This window comes from Aegilops tauschii, unplaced genomic scaffold (assembly GCF_002575655.3).
Source record: "Aegilops tauschii subsp. strangulata cultivar AL8/78 unplaced genomic scaffold, Aet v6.0 Super-Scaffold_285, whole genome shotgun sequence".
In the NCBI taxonomy this organism is placed as follows: domain Eukaryota; kingdom Viridiplantae; phylum Streptophyta; class Magnoliopsida; order Poales; family Poaceae; genus Aegilops; species Aegilops tauschii.
In genome coordinates, this window is record NW_027332466.1 from 1 (window position 1) to 23890 (window position 23890).

The following is a 23890-nucleotide window of genomic DNA, read 5'->3' on the forward strand; positions in this document are numbered from 1 at the left end:
CAATCTCTTTCAAAGTATCAGGATTTCATCCGGAAACTCGTGTGTTACAAAGGGATTTCATTTTTTAAACCTTATTTGAACTCCTGACTTTTGTGTGTGTTCAAAATGCACCATTCAGAGCCACATCATCATTTTTCAATCCTTTCTGACTTCATTTGTTATTTTTCATGCATTTACTAATTATTTTGAGCTATAAGACCCTAAAATTGAAAAGCATTTCAAATGAACTCTGAAAAGGTTGAAAGTTGGCATGATATCATCATTTCATCCACATAGCATGTGCAAGAAAGTTGAGAGGGTTACGGCAAAAAACTGGATGCACTTCGTGTACAAAGCGGACAATCTCTTTCAAAGTATCAGGATTTCATCCGGAAACTCGTGTGTTACAAAGGGATTTCATTTTTTAAACCTTATTTGAAATCCTGACTTTTTGTGTGTTCAAAAAGCACCATTCAAAGCCACATCATCATTTTTCAATCCTTTCTGACTTCATTTGTTATTTTTCATGCATTTACTAATTATTTTGAGCTATAAGACCCTAAAATTGAAAAGCATTTCAAATGAACTCTAAAAAGGTTGAAAGTTGGCATGATATCATCATTTCATCCACATAGCATGTGCAAGAAAGTTGAGAGGGTTACGGGAAAAACTGGATGCACTTCGTGTACAAAACGGACAATCTCTTTCAAAGTATCAGGATTTTATCCGGAAACTCGTGTGTTACAAAGGGATTTCATTTTTTAAACCTTATTTGAACTCCGGACTTTTTGTGTGTTCAAAATGCACCATTCAAAGCCACAACATCATTTTTCAATCCTTTCTGACTTCATTTGTTATTTCTCATGCATTTACTAATTATTTTGAGCTATAAGACCCTAAAATTCAAAAGCACTTCAAATGAACTCTTAAAAGGTTGAAAGTTGGCATGATACCATCATTTCATCCACATAGCATGTGCAAGAAAGTTGAGAGGGTTACGGCAAAAACTGGATGCACTTCGTGTACAAAACGGACAATCTCTTTCAAAGTATCAGGATTTCATCCGGAAACTCGTGTGTTACAAAGGGATTTCATTTTTAAACCTTATTTGAACTCCTGACTTTTTGTGTGTTCAAAATGCACCATTCAAAGCCACATCATCATTTTTCAATCCTTTCTGACTTCATTTGTTATTTCTCATGCATTTACTAATTATTTTGAGCTATAAGACCGTAAAATTGAAAAGCATTTCAAATGAACTCTGAAAAGGTTGAAAGTTGGCATGATATCATCATTTCATCCACATAGCATGTGCAAGAAAGTTGAGAGGGTTACGGCAAAAACTGGATGCACTTCGTGTACAAAACGGACAATCTCTTTCAAAGTATCAGGATTTCATCCAGAAACTCGTGTGTTACAAAGGGATTTCATTTTTTAAACCTTATTTGAACTCCTGACTTTTTGTGTGTTCAAAATGCACCATTTAGAGCCACATCATCATTTTTCAATCCTTTCTGACTTCATTTGTTATTTTTCATGCATTTACTAATTATTTTGAGCTATAAGACCCTAAAATTGAAAAGCATTTCAAATGAACTCTAAAAGGTTGAAAGTTGGCATGATATCATCATTTCATCCACATAGCATGTGCAAGAAAGTTGAGAGGGTTACGGCAAAAACTGGATGCACTTCGTGTAGAAAACGGACAATCTCTTTCAAAGTATCAGGATTTCATCCGGAAACTCGTGTGTTACAAAGGGATTTCATTTTTTAAACCTTATTTGAACTCCTGACTTTTTGTGTGTTCAAAATGCACCATTCAAAGCCACAACATCATTTTTCGATCCTTTCTGACTTCATTTGTTAATTTTCATGCATTTACTAATTATTCTGAGCTATAAGACCCTAAAATTGAAAAGCATTTCAAATGAACTCTGAAAAGGTTGAAAGTTGGCATGATATCATCATTTCATCCACATAGCATGTGCAAGAAAGTTGAGAGGGTTACGGCAAAAACTGGATGCACTTCGTGTACAAAACGGACAATCTCTTTCAAAGTATCAGGATTTCATCCGGAAACTCGTGTGTTACAAAGGGATTTCATTTTTTAAACCTTATTTGAACTCCTGACTTTTTGTGTGTTCAAAATGCACCATTCAAAGCCACATCATCATTTTTCAATCCTTTCTGACTTCATTTGTTATTTCTCATGCATTTACTAATTATTTTGAGCTATAAGACCCTAAAATTGAAAAGCATTTCAAATGAACTCTGAAAAGGTTGAAAGTTGGCACGATATCATCATTTCATCCACATAGCATGTGCAAGAAAGTTGAGAGGGTTACGGCAAAAACTGGATGCACTTCGTGTACAAAACGGACAATCTCTTTCAAAGTATCAGGATTTCATCCGGAAACTCGTGTGTTACAAAGGGATTTCATTTTTTAAACCTTATTTGAACTCTTGACTTTTTGTGTGTTCAAAATGCACCATTTAGAGCCACATCATCATTTGTCAATCCTTTCTGACTTCATTTGTTATTTTTCATGCATTTACTAATTATTTTGAGCTATAAGACCCTAAAATTGAAAAGCATTTCAAATGAACTCTGAAATGGTTGAAAGTTGGCATGATATCATCATTTCATCCACATAGCATGTGCAAGAAAGTTGAGAGGGTTACGGCAAAAACTGGATGCACTTCGTGTACAAAACGGACAATCTCTTTTAAAGTATCAGGATTTCATCCGGAAACTCGTGTGTTACAAAGGGATTTCATTTTTTAAACCTTATTTGAACTCCTGACTTTTTGTGTGCTCAAAATGCACCATTCAAAGACACATCATCATTTTTCAATCCTTTCTGACTTCATTTGTTATTTTTCATGCATTTACTAATTATTTTGAGCTATAAGACCCTAAAATTGAAAAGCATTTCAAATGAACTCTGAAAAGGTTGAAAGTTGGCATGATATCATCATTTCATCCACATGGCATGTGCAAGAAAGTTGAGAGGGTTACGGCAAAAACTGGATGCACTTCGTGTACAAAACGGACAATCTCTTTCAAAGTATCGGGATTTCATCCGGAAACTCGTGTGTTACAAAGGGATTTCATTTTTTAAACCTTATTTGAACTCTTGACTTTTTGTGTGTTCAAAATGCACCATTTAGAGCCACATCATCATTTTTCAATCCTTTCTGACTTCATTTGTTATTTTTCATGCATTTACTAATTATTTTGAGCTATAAGACCCTAAAATTGAAAAGCATTTCAAATGAACTCTGAAATGGTTGAAAGTTGGCATGATATCATAATTTCATCCACATAGCATGTGCAAGAAAGTTGAGAGGGTTACGGCAAAAACTGGATGCACTTCGTGTACAAAACGGACAATCTCTTTTAAAGTATCAGGATTTCATCCGGAAACTCGTGTGTTACAAAGGGATTTCATTTTTTAAACCTTATTTGAACTCCTGACTTTTTGTGTGCTCAAAATGCACCATTCAAAGACACATCATCATTTTTCAATCCTTTCTGACTTCATTTGTTATTTTTCATGCATTTACTAATTATTTTGAGCTATAAGACCCTAAAATTGAAAAGCATTTCAAATAAACTCTGAAAAGGTTGAAAGTTGGCATGATATCATCATTTCATCCACATAGCATGTGCAAGAAAGGTGAGAGGGTTACGGCAAAAATTGGATGCACTTCGTGTACAAAACTGACAATCTCTTTCAAAGTATCAGGATTTCATCCGGAAACTCGTGTGTTACAAAGGGATTTCATTTTTTAAACCTTATTTGAACTCCTGACTTTTTGTGTGTTCAAAATGCACCATTCAAAGCCACATCATCATTTTTCAATCCTTTCTGACTTCATTTGTTATTTCTCATGCATTTACTAATTATTTTGAGCTATAAGACCCTAAAATTGAAAAGCATTTCAAATGAACTCTGAAAAGGTTGAAAGTTGGCACGATATCATCATTTCATCCACATAGCATGTGCAAGAAAGTTGAGAGGGTTACGGCAAAAACTGGATGCACTTCGTGTACAAAACGGACAATCTCTTTCAAAGTATCAGGATTTCATCCGGAAACTCGTGTGTTACAAAGGGATTTCATTTTTTAAACCTTATTTGAACTCTTGACTTTTTGTGTGTTCAAAATGCACCATTGAGAGCCACATCATCATTTTTCAATCCTTTCTGACTTCATTTGTTATTTTTCATGCATTTACTAATTATTTTGAGCTATAAGACCCTAAAATTGAAAAGCATTTCAAATGAACTCTGAAATGGTTGAAAGTTGGCATGATATCATCATTTCATCCACATAGCATGTGCAAGAAAGTTGAGAGGGTTACGGCAAAAACTGGATGCACTTCGTGTACAAAACGGACAATCTCTTTTAAAGTATCAGGATTTCATCCGGAAACTCGTGTGTTACAAAGGGATTTCATTTTTTAAACCTTATTTGAACTCCTGACTTTTTGTGTGCTCAAAATGCACCATTTAGAGACACATCATCATTTTTCAATCCTTTCTGACTTCATTTGTTATTTTTCATGCATTTACTAATTATTTTGAGCTATAAGACCCTAAAAATGAAAAGCATTTCAAATGAACTCTGAAAAGGTCGAAAGTTGGCATGATATCATCATTTCATCCACATGGCATGTGCAAGAAAGTTGAGAGGGTTACGGCAAAAACTGGATGCACTTCGTGTACAAAACGGACAATCTCTTTCAAAGTATCGGGATTTCATCCGGAAACTCGTGTGTTACAAAGGGATTTCATTTTTTAAACCTTATTTGAACTCTTGACTTTTTGTGTGTTCAAAATGCACCATTTAGAGCCACATCATCATTTTTCAATCCTTTCTGACTTCATTTGTTATTTTTCATGCATTTACTAATTATTTTGAGCTATAAGACCCTAAAATTGAAAAGCATTTCAAATGAACTCTGAAATGGTTGAAAGTTGGCATGATATCATCATTTCATCCACATAGCATGTGCAAGAAAGTTGAGAGGGTTACGGCAAAAACTGGATGCACTTCGTGTACAAAACGGACAATCTCTTTTAAAGTATCAGGATTTCATCCGGAAACTCGTGTGTTACAAAGGGATTTCATTTTTTAAACCTTATTTGAACTCCTGACTTTTTGTGTGCTCAAAATGCACCATTCAAAGACACATCATCATTTTAAAATCCTTTCTGACTTCATTTGTTATTTTTCATGCATTTACTAATTATTTTGAGCTATAAGACCCTAAAATTGAAAAGCATTTCAAATAAACTCTGAAAAGGTTGAAAGTTGGCATGATATCATCATTTCATCCACATAGCATGTGCAAGAAAGGTGAGAGGGTTACGGCAAAAATTGGATGCACTTCGTGTACAAAACTGACAATCTCTTTCAAAGTATCAGGATTTCATCCGGAAACTCGTGTGTTACAAAGGGATTTCATTTTTTAAACCTTATTTGAACTCCTGACTTTTTGTGTGTTCAAAATGCACCATTCAGAGCCACATCATCATTTTTCAATCCTTTCTGACTTCATTTGTTATTTTTCATGCATTTACTAATTATTTTGAGCTATAAGACCCTAAAATTGAAAAGCATTTCAAATGAACTCTGAAAAGGTTGAAAGTTGGCATGATATCATCATTTCATCCACATAGCATGTGCAAGAAAGTTGAGAGGGTTACGGCAAAAACTGGATGCACTTCGTGTACAAAACGGACAATCTCTTTCAAAGTATCAGGATTTCATCCGGAAACTCGTGTGTTACAAAGGGATTTCATTTTTTAAACCTTATTTGAACTCCTGACTTTTTGTGTGTTCAAAATGCACCATTCAAAGCCACAACATCATTTTTCAATCCTTTCTGACTTCATTTGTTATTTTTCATGCATTTACTAATTATTTTGAGCTATAAGACCCTAAAATTGAAAAGGATTTCAAATGAACTCTGAAAAGGCTAAAAGTTGGCATGATATCATCATTTCATCCACATGGCATGTGCAAGAAAGTTGACAGGGTTACGGCAAAAACTGGATGCACTTCGTGTACAAAACGGACAATCTCTTTCAAAGTATCAGGATTTCATCCGGAAACTCGTGTGTTACAAAGGGATTTCATTTTTTAAACCTTATTTGAACTCCTGATTTTTTGTGTGTTCAAAATGCACCATTCAGAGCCACATCATCATTTTTCAATCCTTTCTGACTTCATTTGTTATTTTTCATGCATTTACTAATTATTTTGAGCTATAAGACCCTAAAATTGAAAAGGATTTCAAATGAACTCTGAAAAGGCTAAAAGTTGGCATGATATCATCATTTCATCCACATGGCATGTGCAAGAAAGTTGAAAGGGTTACGGCAAAAACTGGATGCACTTCGTGTACAAAACGGACAATCTCTTTCAAAGTATCAGGATTTCATCCGGAAACTCGTGTGTTAGAAAGGGATTTCATTTTTTAAACCTTATTTGAACTCCTGATTTTTTGTGTGTTCAAAATGCACCATTCAGAGCCACATCATCATTTTTCAATCCTTTCTGACTTCATTTGTTATTTTTCATGCATTTACTAATTATTTTGAGCTATAAGACCCTAAAATTGAAAAGCATTTCAAATGAACACTGAAAAGGTTGAAAGTTGGCATGATATCATCATTTCATCCACATAGCATGTGCAAGAAAGTTGAGAGGGTTACGGCAAAAAACTGGATGCACTTCGTGTACAAAACGGACAATCTCTTTCAAAGTATCAGGATTTCATCCAGAAACTCATGTGTTACAAAGGGATTTCATTTTTTAAACCTTATTTGAACTCCCGACTTTTTGTGTGTTCAAAAAGCACCATTCAAAGCCACATCATCATTTTTCAATCCTTTCTGATTCATTTGTTATTTTTCATGCATTTACTAATTATTTTGAGCTATAAGACCCTAAAATTGAAAAGCATTTCAAATGAACTCTGAAAAGGTTGAAAGTTGACATGATATCATCATTTCATCCACATAGCATGTGCAAGAAAGTTGAGAGGGTTACGGCAAAAACTGGATGCACTTCGTGTACAAAACGGACAATCTCTTTCAAAGTATCGGGATTTCATCCGGAAACTCGTGTGTTACAAAGGGATTTCATTTTTTAAACCTTATTTGAACTCCTGACTTTTTGTGTGTTCAAAATGCACCATTCAGAGCCACATCATCATTTTTCAATCCTTTCTGACTTCATTTGTTATTTTTCATGCATTTACTAATTATTTTGAGCTATAAGACCCTAAAATTGAAAAGGATTTCAAATGAACTCTGAAAAGGCTAAAAGTTGGCATGATATCATCATTTCATCCACATGGCATGTGCAAGAAAGTTGAAAGGGTTACGGCAAAAACTGGATGCACTTCGTGTACAAAACGGACAATCTCTTTCAAAGTATCAGGATTTCATCCGGAAACTCGTGTGTTAGAAAGGGATTTCATTTTTTAAACCTTATTTGAACTCCTGATTTTTTGTGTGTTCAAAATGCACCATTCAGAGCCACATCATCATTTTTCAATCCTTTCTGACTTCATTTGTTATTTTTCATGCATTTACTAATTATTTTGAGCTATAAGACCCTAAAATTGAAAAGCATTTCAAATGAACACTGAAAAGGTTGAAAGTTGGCATGATATCATCATTTCATCCACATAGCATGTGCAAGAAAGTTGAGAGGGTTACGGCAAAAAACTGGATGCACTTCGTGTACAAAACGGACAATCTCTTTCAAAGTATCAGGATTTCATCCAGAAACTCATGTGTTACAAAGGGATTTCATTTTTTAAACCTTATTTGAACTCCCGACTTTTTGTGTGTTCAAAAAGCACCATTCAAAGCCACATCATCATTTTTCAATCCTTTCTGATTCATTTGTTATTTTTCATGCATTTACTAATTATTTTGAGCTATAAGACCCTAAAATTGAAAAGCATTTCAAATGAACTCTGAAAAGGTTGAAAGTTGACATGATATCATCATTTCATCCACATAGCATGTGCAAGAAAGTTGAGAGGGTTACGGCAAAAACTAGATGCACTTCGTGTACAAAACGGACAATCTCTTTCAAAGTATCAGGATTTCATCCGGAAACTCGTGTGTTACAAAGGGATTTCATTTTTAAACCTTATTTGAACTCCTGACTTTTTGTGTGTTCAAAATGCACCATTCAAAGCCACAACATCATTTTTCAATCCTTTCTGACTTCATTTGTTATTTTTCATGCATTTACTAATTATTTTGAGCTATAAGACCCTAAAATTGAAAAGCATTTCAAATGAACTCTGAAAAGGCTAAAAGTTAGCATGATATCATCATTTCATCCACATGGCATGTGCAAGAAAGTTGAAAGGGTTACGGCAAAAACTGGATGCACTTCGTGTACAAAACGGACAATCTCTTTCAAAGTATCAGGATTTCATCCGGAAACTCGTGTGTTACAAAGGGATTTCATTTTTTAAACCTTATTTGAACTCCTGACTTTTGTGTGTGTTCAAAATGCACCATTCAGAGCCGCATCATCATTTTTCAATCCTTTCTGACTTCATTTGTTATTTTTCATGCATTTACTAATTATTTTGAGCTATAAAACCCTTAAATTGAAAAGCATTTCAAATGAACTCTGAAAAGGTTGAAAGTTGGCATGATATCATCATTTCATCCACATAGCATGTGCAAGAAAGTTGAGAGGGTTACGGCAAAAAACTGGATGCACTTCGTGTACAAAGCGGACAATCTCTTTCAAAGTATCAGGATTTCATCCGGAAACTCGTGTGTTACAAAGGGATTTCATTTTTTAAACCTTATTTGAACTCCTGACTTTTTGTGTGTTCAAAAAGCACCATTCAAAGCCACATCATCATTTTTCAATCCTTTCTGACTTCATTTGTTATTTTTCATGCATTTACTAATTATTTTGAGCTATAAGACCCTAAAATTGAAAAGCATTTCAAATGAACTCTAAAAAGGTTGAAAGTTGGCATGATATCATCATTTCATCCACATAGCATGTGCAAGAAAGTTGAGAGGGTTACGGCAAAAACTGGATGCACTTCGTGTACAAAACGGACAATCTCTTTCAAAGTATCAGGATTTTATCCGGAAACTCGTGTGTTACAAAGGGATTTCATTTTTTAAACCTTATTTGAACTCCGGACTTTTTGTGTGTTCAAAATGCACCATTCAAAGCCACAACATCATTTTTCAATCCTTTCTGACTTCATTTGTTATTTCTCATGCATTTACTAATTATTTTGAGCTATAAGACCCTAAAATTCAAAAGCACTTCAAATGAACTCTGAAAAGGTTGAAAGTTGGCATGATACCATCATTTCATCCACATAGCATGTGCAAGAAAGTTGAGAGGGTTACGGCAAAAACTGGATGCACTTCGTGTACAAAACGGACAATCTCTTTCAAAGTATCAGGATTTCATCCGGAAACTCGTGTGTTACAAAGGGATTTCATTTTTAAACCTTATTTGAACTCCTGACTTTTTGTGTGTTCAAAATGCACCATTCAAAGCCACATCATCATTTTTCAATCCTTTCTGACTTCATTTGTTATTTCTCATGCATTTACTAATTATTTTGAGCTATAAGACCGTAAAATTGAAAAGCATTTCAAATGAACTCTGAAAAGGTTGAAAGTTGGCATGATATCATCATTTCATCCACATAACATGTGCAAGAAAGTTGAGAGGGTTACGGCAAAAACTGGATGCACTTCGTGTACAAAACGGACAATCTCTTTCAAAGTATCAGGATTTCATCCAGAAACTCGTGTGTTACAAAGGGATTTCATTTTTCAAACCTTATTTGAACTCCTGACTTTTTGTGTGTTCAAAATGCACCATTTAGAGCCACATCATCATTTTTCAATCCTTTCTGACTTCATTTGTTATTTTTCATGCATTTACTAATTATTTTGAGCTATAAGACCCTAAAATTGAAAAGCATTTCAAATGAACTCTAAAAAGGTTGAAAGTTGGCATGATATCATCATTTCATCCACATAGCATGTGCAAGAAAGTTGAGAGGGTTACGGCAAAAACTGGATGCACTTCGTGTAGAAAACGGACAATCTCTTTCAAAGTATCAGGATTTCATCCGGAAACTCGTGTGTTACAAAGGGATTTCATTTTTTAAACCTTATTTGAACTCCTGACTTTTTGTGTGTTCAAAATGCACCATTCAAAGCCACAACATCATTTTTCGATCCTTTCTGACTTCATTTGTTATTTTTCATGCATTTACTAATTATTCTGAGCTATAAGACCCTAAAATTGAAAAGCATTTCAAATGAACTCTGAAAAGGTTGAAAGTTGGCATGATATCATCATTTCATCCACATAGCATGTGCAAGAAAGTTGAGAGGGTTACGGCAAAAACTGGATGCACTTCGTGTACAAAACGGACAATCTCTTTCAAAGTATCAGGATTTCATCCGGAAACTCATGTGTTACAAAGGGATTTCATTTTTTAAACCTTATTTGAACTCCCGACTTTTTGTGTGTTCAAAAAGCACCATTCAAAGCCACATCATCATTTTTCAATCCTTTCTGATTCATTTGTTATTTTTCATGCATTTACTAATTATTTTGAGCTATAAGACCCTAAAATTGAAAAGCATTTCAAATGAACTCTGAAAAGGTTGAAAGTTGACATGATATCATCATTTCATCCACATAGCATGTGCAAGAAAGTTGAGAGGGTTACGGCAAAAACTAGATGCACTTCGTGTACAAAACGGACAATCTCTTTCAAAGTATCAGGATTTCATCCGGAAACTCGTGTGTTACAAAGGGATTTCATTTTTTAAACCTTATTTGAACTCCTGACTTTTTGTGTGTTCAAAATGCACCATTCAAAGCCACAACATCATTTTTCAATCCTTTCTGACTTCATTTGTTATTTTTCATGCATTTACTAATTATTTTGAGCTATAAGACCCTAAAATTGAAAAGCATTTCAAATGAACTCTGAAAAGGCTAAAAGTTAGCATGATATCATCATTTCATCCACATGGCATGTGCAAGAAAGTTGAAAGGGTTACGGCAAAAACTGGATGCACTTCGTGTACAAAACGGACAATCTCTTTCAAAGTATCAGGATTTCATCCGGAAACTCGTGTGTTACAAAGGGATTTCATTTTTTAAACCTTATTTGAACTCCTGACTTTTGTGTGTGTTCAAAATGCACCATTCAGAGCCGCATCATCATTTTTCAATCCTTTCTGACTTCATTTGTTATTTTTCATGCATTTACTAATTATTTTGAGCTATAAGACCCTTAAATTGAAAAGCATTTCAAATGAACTCTGAAAAGGTTGAAAGTTGGCATGATATCATCATTTCATCCACATAGCATGTGCAAGAAAGTTGAGAGGGTTACGGCAAAAAACTGGATGCACTTCGTGTACAAAGCGGACAATCTCTTTCAAAGTATCAGGATTTCATCCGGAAACTCGTGTGTTACAAAGGGATTTCATTTTTTAAACCTTATTTGAACTCCTGACTTTTTGTGTGTTAAAAAAGCACCATTCAAAGCCACATCATCATTTTTCAATCCTTTCTGACTTCATTTGTTATTTTTCATGCATTTACTAATTATTTTGAGCTATAAGACCCTAAAATTGAAAAGCATTTCAAATGAACTCTAAAAAGGTTGAAAGTTGGCATGATATCATCATTTCATCCACATAGCATGTGCAAGAAAGTTGAGAGGGTTACGGCAAAAACTGGATGCACTTCGTGTACAAAACGGACAATCTCTTTCAAAGTATCAGGATTTTATCCGGAAACTCGTGTGTTACAAAGGGATTTCATTTTTTAAACCTTATTTGAACTCCGGACTTTTTGTGTGTTCAAAATGCACCATTCAAAGCCACAACATCATTTTTCAATCCTTTCTGACTTCATTTGTTATTTCTCATGCATTTACTAATTATTTTGAGCTATAAGACCCTAAAATTCAAAAGCACTTCAAATGAACTCTGAAAAGGTTGAAAGTTGGCATGATACCATCATTTCATCCACATAGCATGTGCAAGAAAGTTGAGAGGGTTACGGCAAAAACTGGATGCACTTCGTGTACAAAACGGACAATCTCTTTCAAAGTATCAGGATTTCATCCGGAAACTCGTGTGTTACAAAGGGATTTCATTTTTAAACCTTATTTGAACTCCTGACTTTTTGTGTGTTCAAAATGCACCATTCAAAGCCACATCATCATTTTTCAATCCTTTCTGACTTCATTTGTTATTTCTCATGCATTTACTAATTATTTTGAGCTATAAGACCGTAAAATTGAAAAGCATTTCAAATGAACTCTGAAAAGGTTGAAAGTTGGCATGATATCATCATTTCATCCACATAACATGTGCAAGAAAGTTGAGAGGGTTACGGCAAAAACTGGATGCACTTCGTGTACAAAACGGACAATCTCTTTCAAAGTATCAGGATTTCATCCAGAAACTCGTGTGTTACAAAGGGATTTCATTTTTCAAACCTTATTTGAACTCCTGACTTTTTGTGTGTTCAAAATGCACCATTCAAAGCCACAACATCATTTTTCAATCCTTTCTGACTTCATTTGTTATTTTTCATGCATTTACTAATTATTTTGAGCTATAAGACCCTAAAATTGAAAAGCATTTCAAATGAACTCTGAAAAGGCTAAAAGTTAGCATGATATCATCATTTCATCCACATGGCATGTGCAAGAAAGTTGAAAGGGTTACGGCAAAAACTGGATGCACTTCGTGTACAAAACGGACAATCTCTTTCAAAGTATCAGGATTTCATCCGGAAACTCGTGTGTTACAAAGGGATTTCATTTTTTAAACCTTATTTGAACTCCTGACTTTTGTGTGTGTTCAAAATGCACCATTCAGAGCCGCATCATCATTTTTCAATCCTTTCTGACTTCATTTGTTATTTTTCATGCATTTACTAATTATTTTGAGCTATAAGACCCTTAAATTGAAAAGCATTTCAAATGAACTCTGAAAAGGTTGAAAGTTGGCATGATATCATCATTTCATCCACATAGCATGTGCAAGAAAGTTGAGAGGGTTACGGCAAAAAACTGGATGCACTTCGTGTACAAAGCGGACAATCTCTTTCAAAGTATCAGGATTTCATCCGGAAACTCGTGTGTTACAAAGGGATTTCATTTTTTAAACCTTATTTGAACTCCTGACTTTTTGTGTGTTAAAAAAGCACCATTCAAAGCCACATCATCATTTTTCAATCCTTTCTGACTTCATTTGTTATTTTTCATGCATTTACTAATTATTTTGAGCTATAAGACCCTAAAATTGAAAAGCATTTCAAATGAACTCTAAAAAGGTTGAAAGTTGGCATGATATCATCATTTCATCCACATAGCATGTGCAAGAAAGTTGAGAGGGTTACGGCAAAAACTGGATGCACTTCGTGTACAAAACGGACAATCTCTTTCAAAGTATCAGGATTTTATCCGGAAACTCGTGTGTTACAAAGGGATTTCATTTTTTAAACCTTATTTGAACTCCGGACTTTTTGTGTGTTCAAAATGCACCATTCAAAGCCACAACATCATTTTTCAATCCTTTCTGACTTCATTTGTTATTTCTCATGCATTTACTAATTATTTTGAGCTATAAGACCCTAAAATTCAAAAGCACTTCAAATGAACTCTGAAAAGGTTGAAAGTTGGCATGATACCATCATTTCATCCACATCGCATGTGCAAGAAAGTTGAGAGGGTTACGGCAAAAACTGGATGCACTTCGTGTACAAAACGGACAATCTCTTTCAAAGTATCAGGATTTCATCCGGAAACTCGTGTGTTACAAAGGGATTTCATTTTTAAACCTTATTTGAACTCCTGACTTTTTGTGTGTTCAAAATGCACCATTCAAAGCCACATCATCATTTTTCAATCCTTTCTGACTTCATTTGTTATTTCTCATGCATTTACTAATTATTTTGAGCTATAAGACCGTAAAATTGAAAAGCATTTCAAATGAACTCTGAAAAGGTTGAAAGTTGGCATGATATCATCATTTCATCCACATAACATGTGCAAGAAAGTTGAGAGGGTTACGGCAAAAACTGGATGCACTTCGTGTACAAAACGGACAATCTCTTTCAAAGTATCAGGATTTCATCCAGAAACTCGTGTGTTACAAAGGGATTTCATTTTTCAAACCTTATTTGAACTCCTGACTTTTTGTGTGTTCAAAATGCACCATTTAGAGCCACATCATCATTTTTCAATCCTTTCTGACTTCATTTGTTATTTTTCATGCATTTACTAATTATTTTGAGCTATAAGACCCTAAAATTGAAAAGCATTTCAAATGAACTCTAAAAAGGTTGAAAGTTGGCATGATATCATCATTTCATCCACATAGCATGTGCAAGAAAGTTGAGAGGGTTACGGCAAAAACTCGATGCACTTCGTGTAGAAAACGGACAATCTCTTTCAAAGTATCAGGATTTCATCCGGAAACTCGTGTGTTACAAAGGGATTTCATTTTTTAAACCTTATTTGAACTCCTGACTTTTTGTGTGTTCAAAATGCACCATTCAAAGCCACAACATCATTTTTCGATCCTTTCTGACTTCATTTGTTATTTTTCATGCATTTACTAATTATTCTGAGCTATAAGACCCTAAAATTGAAAAGCATTTCAAATGAACTCTGAAAAGGTTGAAAGTTGGCATGATATCATCATTTCATCCACATAGCATGTGCAAGAAAGTTGAGAGGGTTACGGCAAAAACTGGATGCACTTCGTGTACAAAACGGACAATCTCTTTCAAAGTATCAGGATTTCATCCGGAAACTCGTGTGTTACAAAGGGATTTCATTTTTTAAACCTTATTTGAACTCCTGACTTTTTGTGTGTTCAAAATGCACCATTCAAAGCCACATCATCATTTTTCAATCCTTTCTGACTTCATTTGTTATTTCTCATGCATTTACTAATTATTTTGAGCTATAAGACCCTAAAATTGAAAAGCATTTCAAATGAACTCTGAAAAGGTTGAAAGTTGGCACGATATCATCATTTCATCCACATAGCATGTGCAAGAAAGTTGAGAGGGTTACGGCAAAAACTGGATGCACTTCGTGTACAAAACGGACAATCTCTTTCAAAGTATCAGGATTTCATCCGGAAACTCGTGTGTTACAAAGGGATTTCATTTTTTAAACCTTATTTGAACTCCTGACTTTTTGTATGTTCAAAATGCACCATTCAGAGCCACATCATCATTTTTCAATCCTTTCTGACTTCATTTGTTATTTTTCATGCATTTACTAATTATTTTAAGCTATAAGACCCTAAAATTGAAAAGCATTTCAAATGAACTCTAAAAAGGTTGAAAGTTGGCATGATATCATCATTTCATCCACATAGCATGTGCAAGAAAGTTGAGAGGGTTACGGTAAAAACTGGATGCACTTCGTGTACAAAACGAACAATCTCTTTCAAAGTATCAGGATTTCATCCGGAAACTCGTCTGTTACAAAGGGATTTCATTTTTAAAACTTATTTGAACTCCTGACTTTTTGTGTGTTCAAAATGCACCATTTAAAGCCACATCATCATTTTTCAATCCTTTCTGACTTCATTTGTTATTTCTCATGCATTTACTAATTATTTTGAGCTATAAGACCCTAAAATTGAAAAGCATTTCAAATGAACTCTGAAAAGGTTGAAAGTTGGCATGATATCATCATTTCATCCACATAGCATGTGCAAGAAAGTTGAGAGGGTTACGGCAAAAACTGGATGCACTTCGTGTACAAAACGGACAATCTCTTTCAAAGTATCAGGATTTCATCCGGAAACTCGTCTGTTACAAAGGGATTTCATTTTTTAAACCTTATTTGAACTCCTGACTTTTTGTGTGTTCAAAATGCACCATTCAAAGCCACATCATCATTTTTCAATCCTTTCTGACTTCATTTGTTATTCACATGCATTTACTAATTATTTTGAGCTATAAGACCCTAAAATTGAAAAGCATTTCAAATGAACTCTGAAAAGGTTGAAAGTTGGCATGGTATCATCATTTCATCCACATAGCATGTGCAAGAAAGCTGAGAGGGTTACGGCAAAAACTGGATGCACTTCGTGTACAAAACGGACAATCTCTTTCAAAGTATCAGGATTTCATCCGGAAACTCGTGTGTTACAAAGGGATTTCATTTTTTAAACCTTATTTGAACTCCTGACTTTTTGTGTGTTCAAAATGCACCATTCAGAGCCACATCATCATTTTTCAATCCTTTCTGACTTCATTTGTTATTTTTCATGCATTTACTAATTATTTTGAGCTATAAGACCCTAAAATTGAAAAGCATTTCAAATGAACTCTAAAAAGGTTGAAAGTTGGCATGATATCATCATTTCATCCACATAGCATGTGCAAGAAAGTTGAGAGGGTTACGGCAAAAACTGGATGCACTTCGTGTACAAAACGGACAATCTCTTTCAAAGTATCAGGATTTCATCCGGAAACTCGTCTGTTACAAAGGGATTTCATTTTTTAAAACTTATTTGAACTCCTGACTTTTTGTGTGTTCAAAATGCACCATTCAAAGCCACATCATCATTTTTCAATCCTTTCTAACTTCATTTGTTATTTCTCATGCATTTACTAATTATTTTGAGCTATAAGACCCTAAAATTGAAAAGCATTTCAAATGAACTCTGAAAATGTTGAAAGTTGGCATGATATCATCATTTCATCCACATAGCATGTGCAAGAAAGTTGAGAGGGTTACGGCAAAAACTGGATGCACTTCGTGTACAAAACGGACAATCTCTTTCAAAGTATCACGATTTCATCCGGAAACTCGTGTGTTACAAAGGGATTTCATTTTTTAAACCTTATTTGAACTCCTGACTTTTTGTGTGTTCAAAATGCACCATTCAAAGCCACAACATCATTTTTCAATCCTTTCTGACTTCATTTGTTATTTTTCATGCATTTACTAATTATTTTGAGCTATAAGACCCTAAAATTGAAAAGGATTTCAAATGAACTCTGAAAAGGCTAAAAGTTGGCATGATATCATCATTTCATCCACATGGCATGTGCAAGAAAGTTGAAAGGGTTACGGCAAAAACTGGATGCACTTCGTGTACAAAACGGACAATCTCTTTCAAAGTATCAGGATTTCATCCGGAAACTCGTGTGTTACAAAGGGATTTCATTTTTTAAACCTTATTTGAACTCCTGATTTTTTGTGTGTTCAAAATGCACCATTCAGAGCCACATCATCATTTTTCAATCCTTTCTGACTTCATTTGTTATTTTTCATGCATTTACTAATTATTTTGAGCTATAAGACCCTAAAATTGAAAAGCATTTCAAATGAACTCTGAAAAGGTTGAAAGTTGGCATGATATCATCATTTCATCCACATAGCATGTGCAAGAAAGTTGAGAGGGTTACGGCAAAAAACTGGATGCACTTCGTGTACAAAACGGACAATCTCTTTCAAAGTATCAGGATTTCATCCGGAAACTCGTGTGTTACAAAGGGATTTCATTTTTTAAACCTTATTTGAACTCCCGACTTTTTGTGTGTTCAAAAAGCACCATTCAAAGCCACATCATCATTTTTCAATCCTTTCTGACTTCATTTGTTATTTTTCATGCATTTACTAATTATTTTGAGCTATAAGACCCTAAAATTGAAAAGCATTTCAAATGAACTCTGAAAAGGTTGAAACTTGGCATGATATCATCATTTCATCCACATAGCATGTGCAAGAAAGTTGAGAGGGTTACGGCAAAAACTAGATGCACTTCGTGTACAAAACGGACAATCTCTTTCAAAGTTTCAGGATTTCATCCGGAAACTCGTGTGTTACAAAGGGATTTCATTTTTTAAACCTTATTTGAACTCCTGACTTTTTGTGTGTTCAAAATGCACCATTCAAAGCCACAACATCATTTTTCAATCCTTTCTGACTTCATTTGTTATTTTTCATGCATTTACTAATTATTTTGAGCTATAAGACCCTAAAATTGAAAAGCATTTCAAATGAACTCTGAAAAGGCTAAAAGTTGGCATGATCTCATCATTTCATCCACATGGCATGTGCAAGAAAGTTGAAAGGGTTACGGCAAAAACTGGATGCACTTCGTGTACAAAACGGACAATCTCTTTCAAACTATCAGGATTTCATCCGGAAACTCGTGTGTTACAAAGGGATTTCATTTTTTAAACCTTATTTGAACTCCTGATTTTTTGTGTGTTCAAAATGCACCATTCAGAGCCACATCATCATTTTTCAATCCTTTCTGACTTCATTTGTTATTTTTCATGCATTTACTAATTATTTTGAGCTATAAGACCCTAAAATTGAAAAGCATTTCAAATGAACTCTGATAAGGTTGAAAGTTGGCATGATATCATCATTTCATCCACATAGCATGTGCAAGAAAGTTGAGAGGGTTACGGCAAAAAACTGGATGCACTTCGTGTACAAAACGGACAATCTCTTTCAAAGTATCAGGATTTCATCCGGAAACTCGTCTGTTACAAAGGGATTTCATTTTTTAAACCTTATTTGAACTCCGGACTTTTTGTGTGTTCAAAAAGCACCATTCAAAGCCACATCATCATTTTTCAATCCTTTCTGACTTCATTTGTTATTTTTCATGCATTTACTAATTATTTTGAGCTATAAGACCCTAAAATTGAAAAGCATTTCAAATGAACTCTGAAAAGGTTGAAAGTTGGCATGATATCATCATTTCATCCACATAGCATGTGCAAGAAAGTTGAGAGGGTTACGGCAAAAACTAGATGCACTTCGTGTACAAAACGGACAATCTCTTTCAAAGTATCAGGATTTCATCCGGAAACTCGTGTGTTACAAAGGGATTTCATTTTTTAAACCTTATTTGAACTCCTGACTTTTTGTGTGTTCAAAATGCACCATTCAAAGCCACAACATCATTTTTCAATCCTTTCTGACTTCATTTGTTATTTTTCATGCATTTACTAATTATTTTGAGCTATAAGACCCTAAAATTGAAAAGCATTTCAAATGAACTCTGAAAAGGCTAAAAGTTGGCATGATATCATCATTTCATCCACATGGCATGTGCAAGAAAGTTGAAAGGGTTACGGCAAAAACTGGATGCACTTCGTGTACAAAACAGACAATCTCTTTCAAAGTATCAGGATTTCATCCGGAAACTCGTGTGTTACAAAGGGATTTCATTTTTTAAACCTTATTTGAACTCCTGATTTTTTGTGTGTTCAAAATGCACCATTCAGAGCCACATCATCATTTTTCAATCCTTTCTGACTTCATTTGTTATTTTTCATGCATTTACTAATTATTTTGAGCTATAAGACCCTAAAATTGAAAAGCATTTCAAATGAACTCTGAAAAGGTTGAAAGTTGGCATGATATCATCATTTCATCCACATAGCATGTGCAAGAAAGTTGAGAGGGTTACGGCAAAAAACTGGATGCACTTCGTGTACAAAACGGACAATCTCTTTCAAAGTATCAGGATTTCATCCGGAAACTCGTGTGTTACAAAGGGATTTCATTTTTTAAACCTTATTTGAACTCCCGACTTTTTGTGTGTTCAAAAAGCACCATTCAAAGCCACATCATCATTTTTTAATCCTTTCTGACTTCATTTGTTATTTTTCATGCATTTACTAATTATTTTGAGCTATAAGACCCTAAAATTGAAAAGCATTTCAAATGAACTCTGAAAAGGCTAAAAGTTGGCATGATATCATCATTTCATCCACATAGCATGTGCAAGAAAGTTGAGAGGGTTACGGCAAAAACTAGATGCACTTCGTGTACAAAACGGACAATCTCTTTCAAAGTTTCAGGATTTCATCCGGAAACTCGTGTGTTACAAAGGGATTTCATTTTTTAAACCTTATTTGAACTCCTGACTTTTTGTGTGTTCAAAATGCACCATTCAAAGCCACAACATCATTTTTCAATCCTTTCTGACTTCATTTGTTAATTTTCATGCATTTACTAATTATTTTGAGCTATAAGACCCTAAAATTGAAAAGCATTTCAAATGAACTCTGAAAAGGCTAAAAGTTGGCATGATATCATCATTTCATCCACATGGCATGTGCAAGAAAGTTGAAAGGGTTACGGCAAAAACTGGATGCACTTCGTGTACAAAACGGACAATCTCTTTCAAAGTATCAGGATTTCATCCGGAAACTCGTGTGATACAAAGGGATTTCATTTTTTAAACCTTATTTGAACTCCTGATTTTGTGTGTGTTCAAAATGCACCATTCAGAGCCACATCATCATTTTTCAATCCTTTCTGACTTCATTTGTTATTTTTCATGCATTTACTAATTATTTTGAGCTATAAGACCCTAAAATTGAAAAGCATTTCAAATGAACTCTGAAAAGGTTGAAAGTTGGCATGATATCATCATTTCATCCACATAGCATGTGCAAGAAAGTTGAGAGGGTTACGGCAAAAAACTGGATGCACTTCGTGTACAAAACGGACAATCTCTTTCAAAGTATCAGGATTTCATCCGGAAACTCGTGTGTTACAAAGGGATTTCATTTTTTAAACCTTATTTGAACTCCCGACTTTTTGTGTGTTCAAAAAGCACCATTCAAAGCCACATCATCATTTTTTAATCCTTTCTGACTTCATTTGTTATTTTTCATGCATTTACTAATTATTTTGAGCTATAAGACCCTAAAATTGAAAAGCATTTCAAATGAACTCTGAAAAGGCTAAAAGTTGGCATGATATCATCATTTCATCCACATAGCATGTGCAAGAAAGTTGAGAGGGTTACGGCAAAAACTAGATGCACTTCGTGTACAAAACGGACAATCTCTTTCAAAGTTTCAGGATTTCATCCGGAAACTCGTGTGTTACAAAGGGATTTCATTTTTTAAACCTTATTTGAACTCCTGACTTTTTGTGTGTTCAAAATGCACCATTCAAAGCCACAACATCATTTTTCATTCCTTTCTGACTTCATTTGTTATTTTTCATGCATTTACTAATTATTTTGAGCTATAAGACCCTAAAATTGAAAAGCATTTCAAATGAACTCTGAAAAGGCTAAAAGTTGGCATGATATCATCATTTCATCCACATGGCATGTGCAAGAAAGTTGAAAGGGTTACGGCAAAAACTGGATGCACTTCGTGTACAAAACGGACAATCTCTTTCAAAGTATCAGGATTTCATCCGGAAACTCGTGTGTTACAAAGGGATTTCATTTTTTAAACCTTATTTGAACTCCTGACTTTTGTGTGTGTTCAAAATGCACCATTCAGAGCCACATCATCATTTTTCAATCCTTTCTAACTTCATTTGTTATTTTTCATGCATTTACTAATTATTTTGAGCTATAAGACCCTAAAATTGAAAAGCATTTCAAATGAACTCTGAAAAGGTTGAAAGTTGGCATGATATCATCATTTCATCCACATAGCATGTGCAAGAAAGTTGAGAGGGTTACGGCAAAAAACTGGATGCACTTCGTGTACAAAACGGACAATCTCTTTCAAAGTATCAGGATTTCATCCGGAAACTCGTGTGTTACAAAGGGATTTCATTTTTTAAACCTTATTTGAACTCCCGACTTTTTGTGTGTTCAAAAAGCACCATTCAAAGCCACATCATCATTTTTCAATCCTTTCTGACTTCATTTGTTATTTTTCATGCATTTACAAATTATTTTGAGCTATAAGACCCTAAAATTGAAAAGCATTTCAAATGAACTCTGAAAAGGTTGAAAGTTGGCATGATATCATCATTTCATCCACATAGCATGTGCAAGAAAGTTGAGAGGGTTACGGCAAAAACTCGATGCACTTCGTGTACAAAACAGACAATCTCTTTCAAAGTATCAGGATTTCATCCGGAAACTCGTGTGTTACAAAGGGATTTCATTTTTTAAACCTTATTTGAACTCCTGACTTTTTGTGTGTTCAAAATGCACCATTCAAAGCAACAACATCATTTTTCGATCCTTTCTGACTTCATTTGTTATTTTTCATGCATTTACTAATTATTCTGAGCTATAAGACCCTAAAATTGAAAAGCATTTCAAATGAACTCTAAAAAGGTTGAAAGTTGGCATGATATCATCATTTCATCCACATAGCATGTGCAAGAAAGTTGAGAGGGTTACGGCAAAAACTGGATGCACTTCGTGTACAAAACGGACAATCTCTTTCAAAGTATCAGGATTTCATCCGGAAACTCGTGTGTTACAAAGGGATTTCATTTTTTAAACCTTATTTGAACTCCTGACTTTTTGTGTGTTCGAAATGCACCATTTAGAGCCACATCATCATTTTTCAATCCTTTCTGACTTCATTTGTTATTTTTCATGCATTTACTAATTATTTTGAGCTATAAGACCCTAAAATTGAAAAGCATTTCAAATGAACTCTAAAAAGGTTGAAAGTTGGCATGATATCATCATTTCATCCACATAGCATGTGCAAGAAAGTTGAGAGGGTTACGGCAAAAACTGGATGCACTTCGTGTACAAAACGGACAATCTCTTTCAAAGTATCAGGATTTCATCCGGAAACTCGTGTGTTACAAAGGGATTTCATTTTTTAAACCTTATTTGAACTCCTGACTTTTTGTGTGTTCAAAATGCACCATTCAAAGCCACAACATCATTTTTCGATCCTTTCTGACTTCATTTGTTATTTTTCATGCATTTACTAATTATTCTGAGCTATAAGACCCTAAAATTGAAAAGCATTTCAAATGAACTCGAAAAAGGTTGAAAGTTGGCATGATATCATCATTTCATCCACATAGCATGTGCAAGAAAGTTGAGAGGGTTACGGCAAAAACTGGATGCACTTCGTGTATAAAACGGACAATCTCTTTCAAAGTATCAGGATTTCATCCGGAAACTCGTCTGTTACAAAGGGATTTCATTTTTTAAAACTTATTTGAACTTTTGACTTTTTGTGTGTTCAAAATGCACCATTCAAAGCCACATCATCATTTTTCAATCCTTTCTGACTTCATTTGTTATTTCTCATGCATTTACTAATTATTTTGAGCTATAAGACCCTAAAATTGAAAAGCATTTCAAATGAACCCTGAAAAGGTTGAAAGTTGGCATGATATCATCATTTCATCCACATAGCATGTGCAAGAAAGTTGAGAGGGTTACGGCAAAAACTCGATGCACTTCGTGTACAAAACAGACAATCTCTTTCAAAGTATCAGGATTTCATCCGGAAACTCGTGTGTTACAAAGGGATTTCATTTTTTAAACCTTATTTGAACTCCTGACTTTTTGTGTGTTCAAAATGCACCATTCAGAGCCACATCATCATTTTTCAATCCTTTCTGACTTCATTTGTTATTTTTCATGCATTTACTAATTATTTTGAGCTATAAGACCCTAAAATTGAAAAGCATTTCAAATGAACTCTAAAAAGGTTGAAAGTTGGCATGATATCATCATTTCATCCACATAGCATGTGCAAGAAAGTTGAGAGGGTTGCGGCAAAAACTGGATGCACTTCGTGTACAAAACGGACAATCTCTTTCAAAGTATCAGGATTTCATCCGGAAACTCGTCTGTTACAAAGGGATTTCATTTTTTAAAACTTATTTGAACTCCTGACTTTTTGTGTGTTCAAAATGCACCATTCAAAGCCACATCATCATTTTTCAATCCTTTCTGACTTCATTTGTTATTTCTCATGCATTTACTAATTATTTGGAGCTATAAGACCCTAAAATTGAAAAGCATTTCAAATGAACTCTAAAAAGGTTGAAAGTTGGCATGATATCATCATTTCATCCACATAGCATGTGCAAGAAAGTTGAGA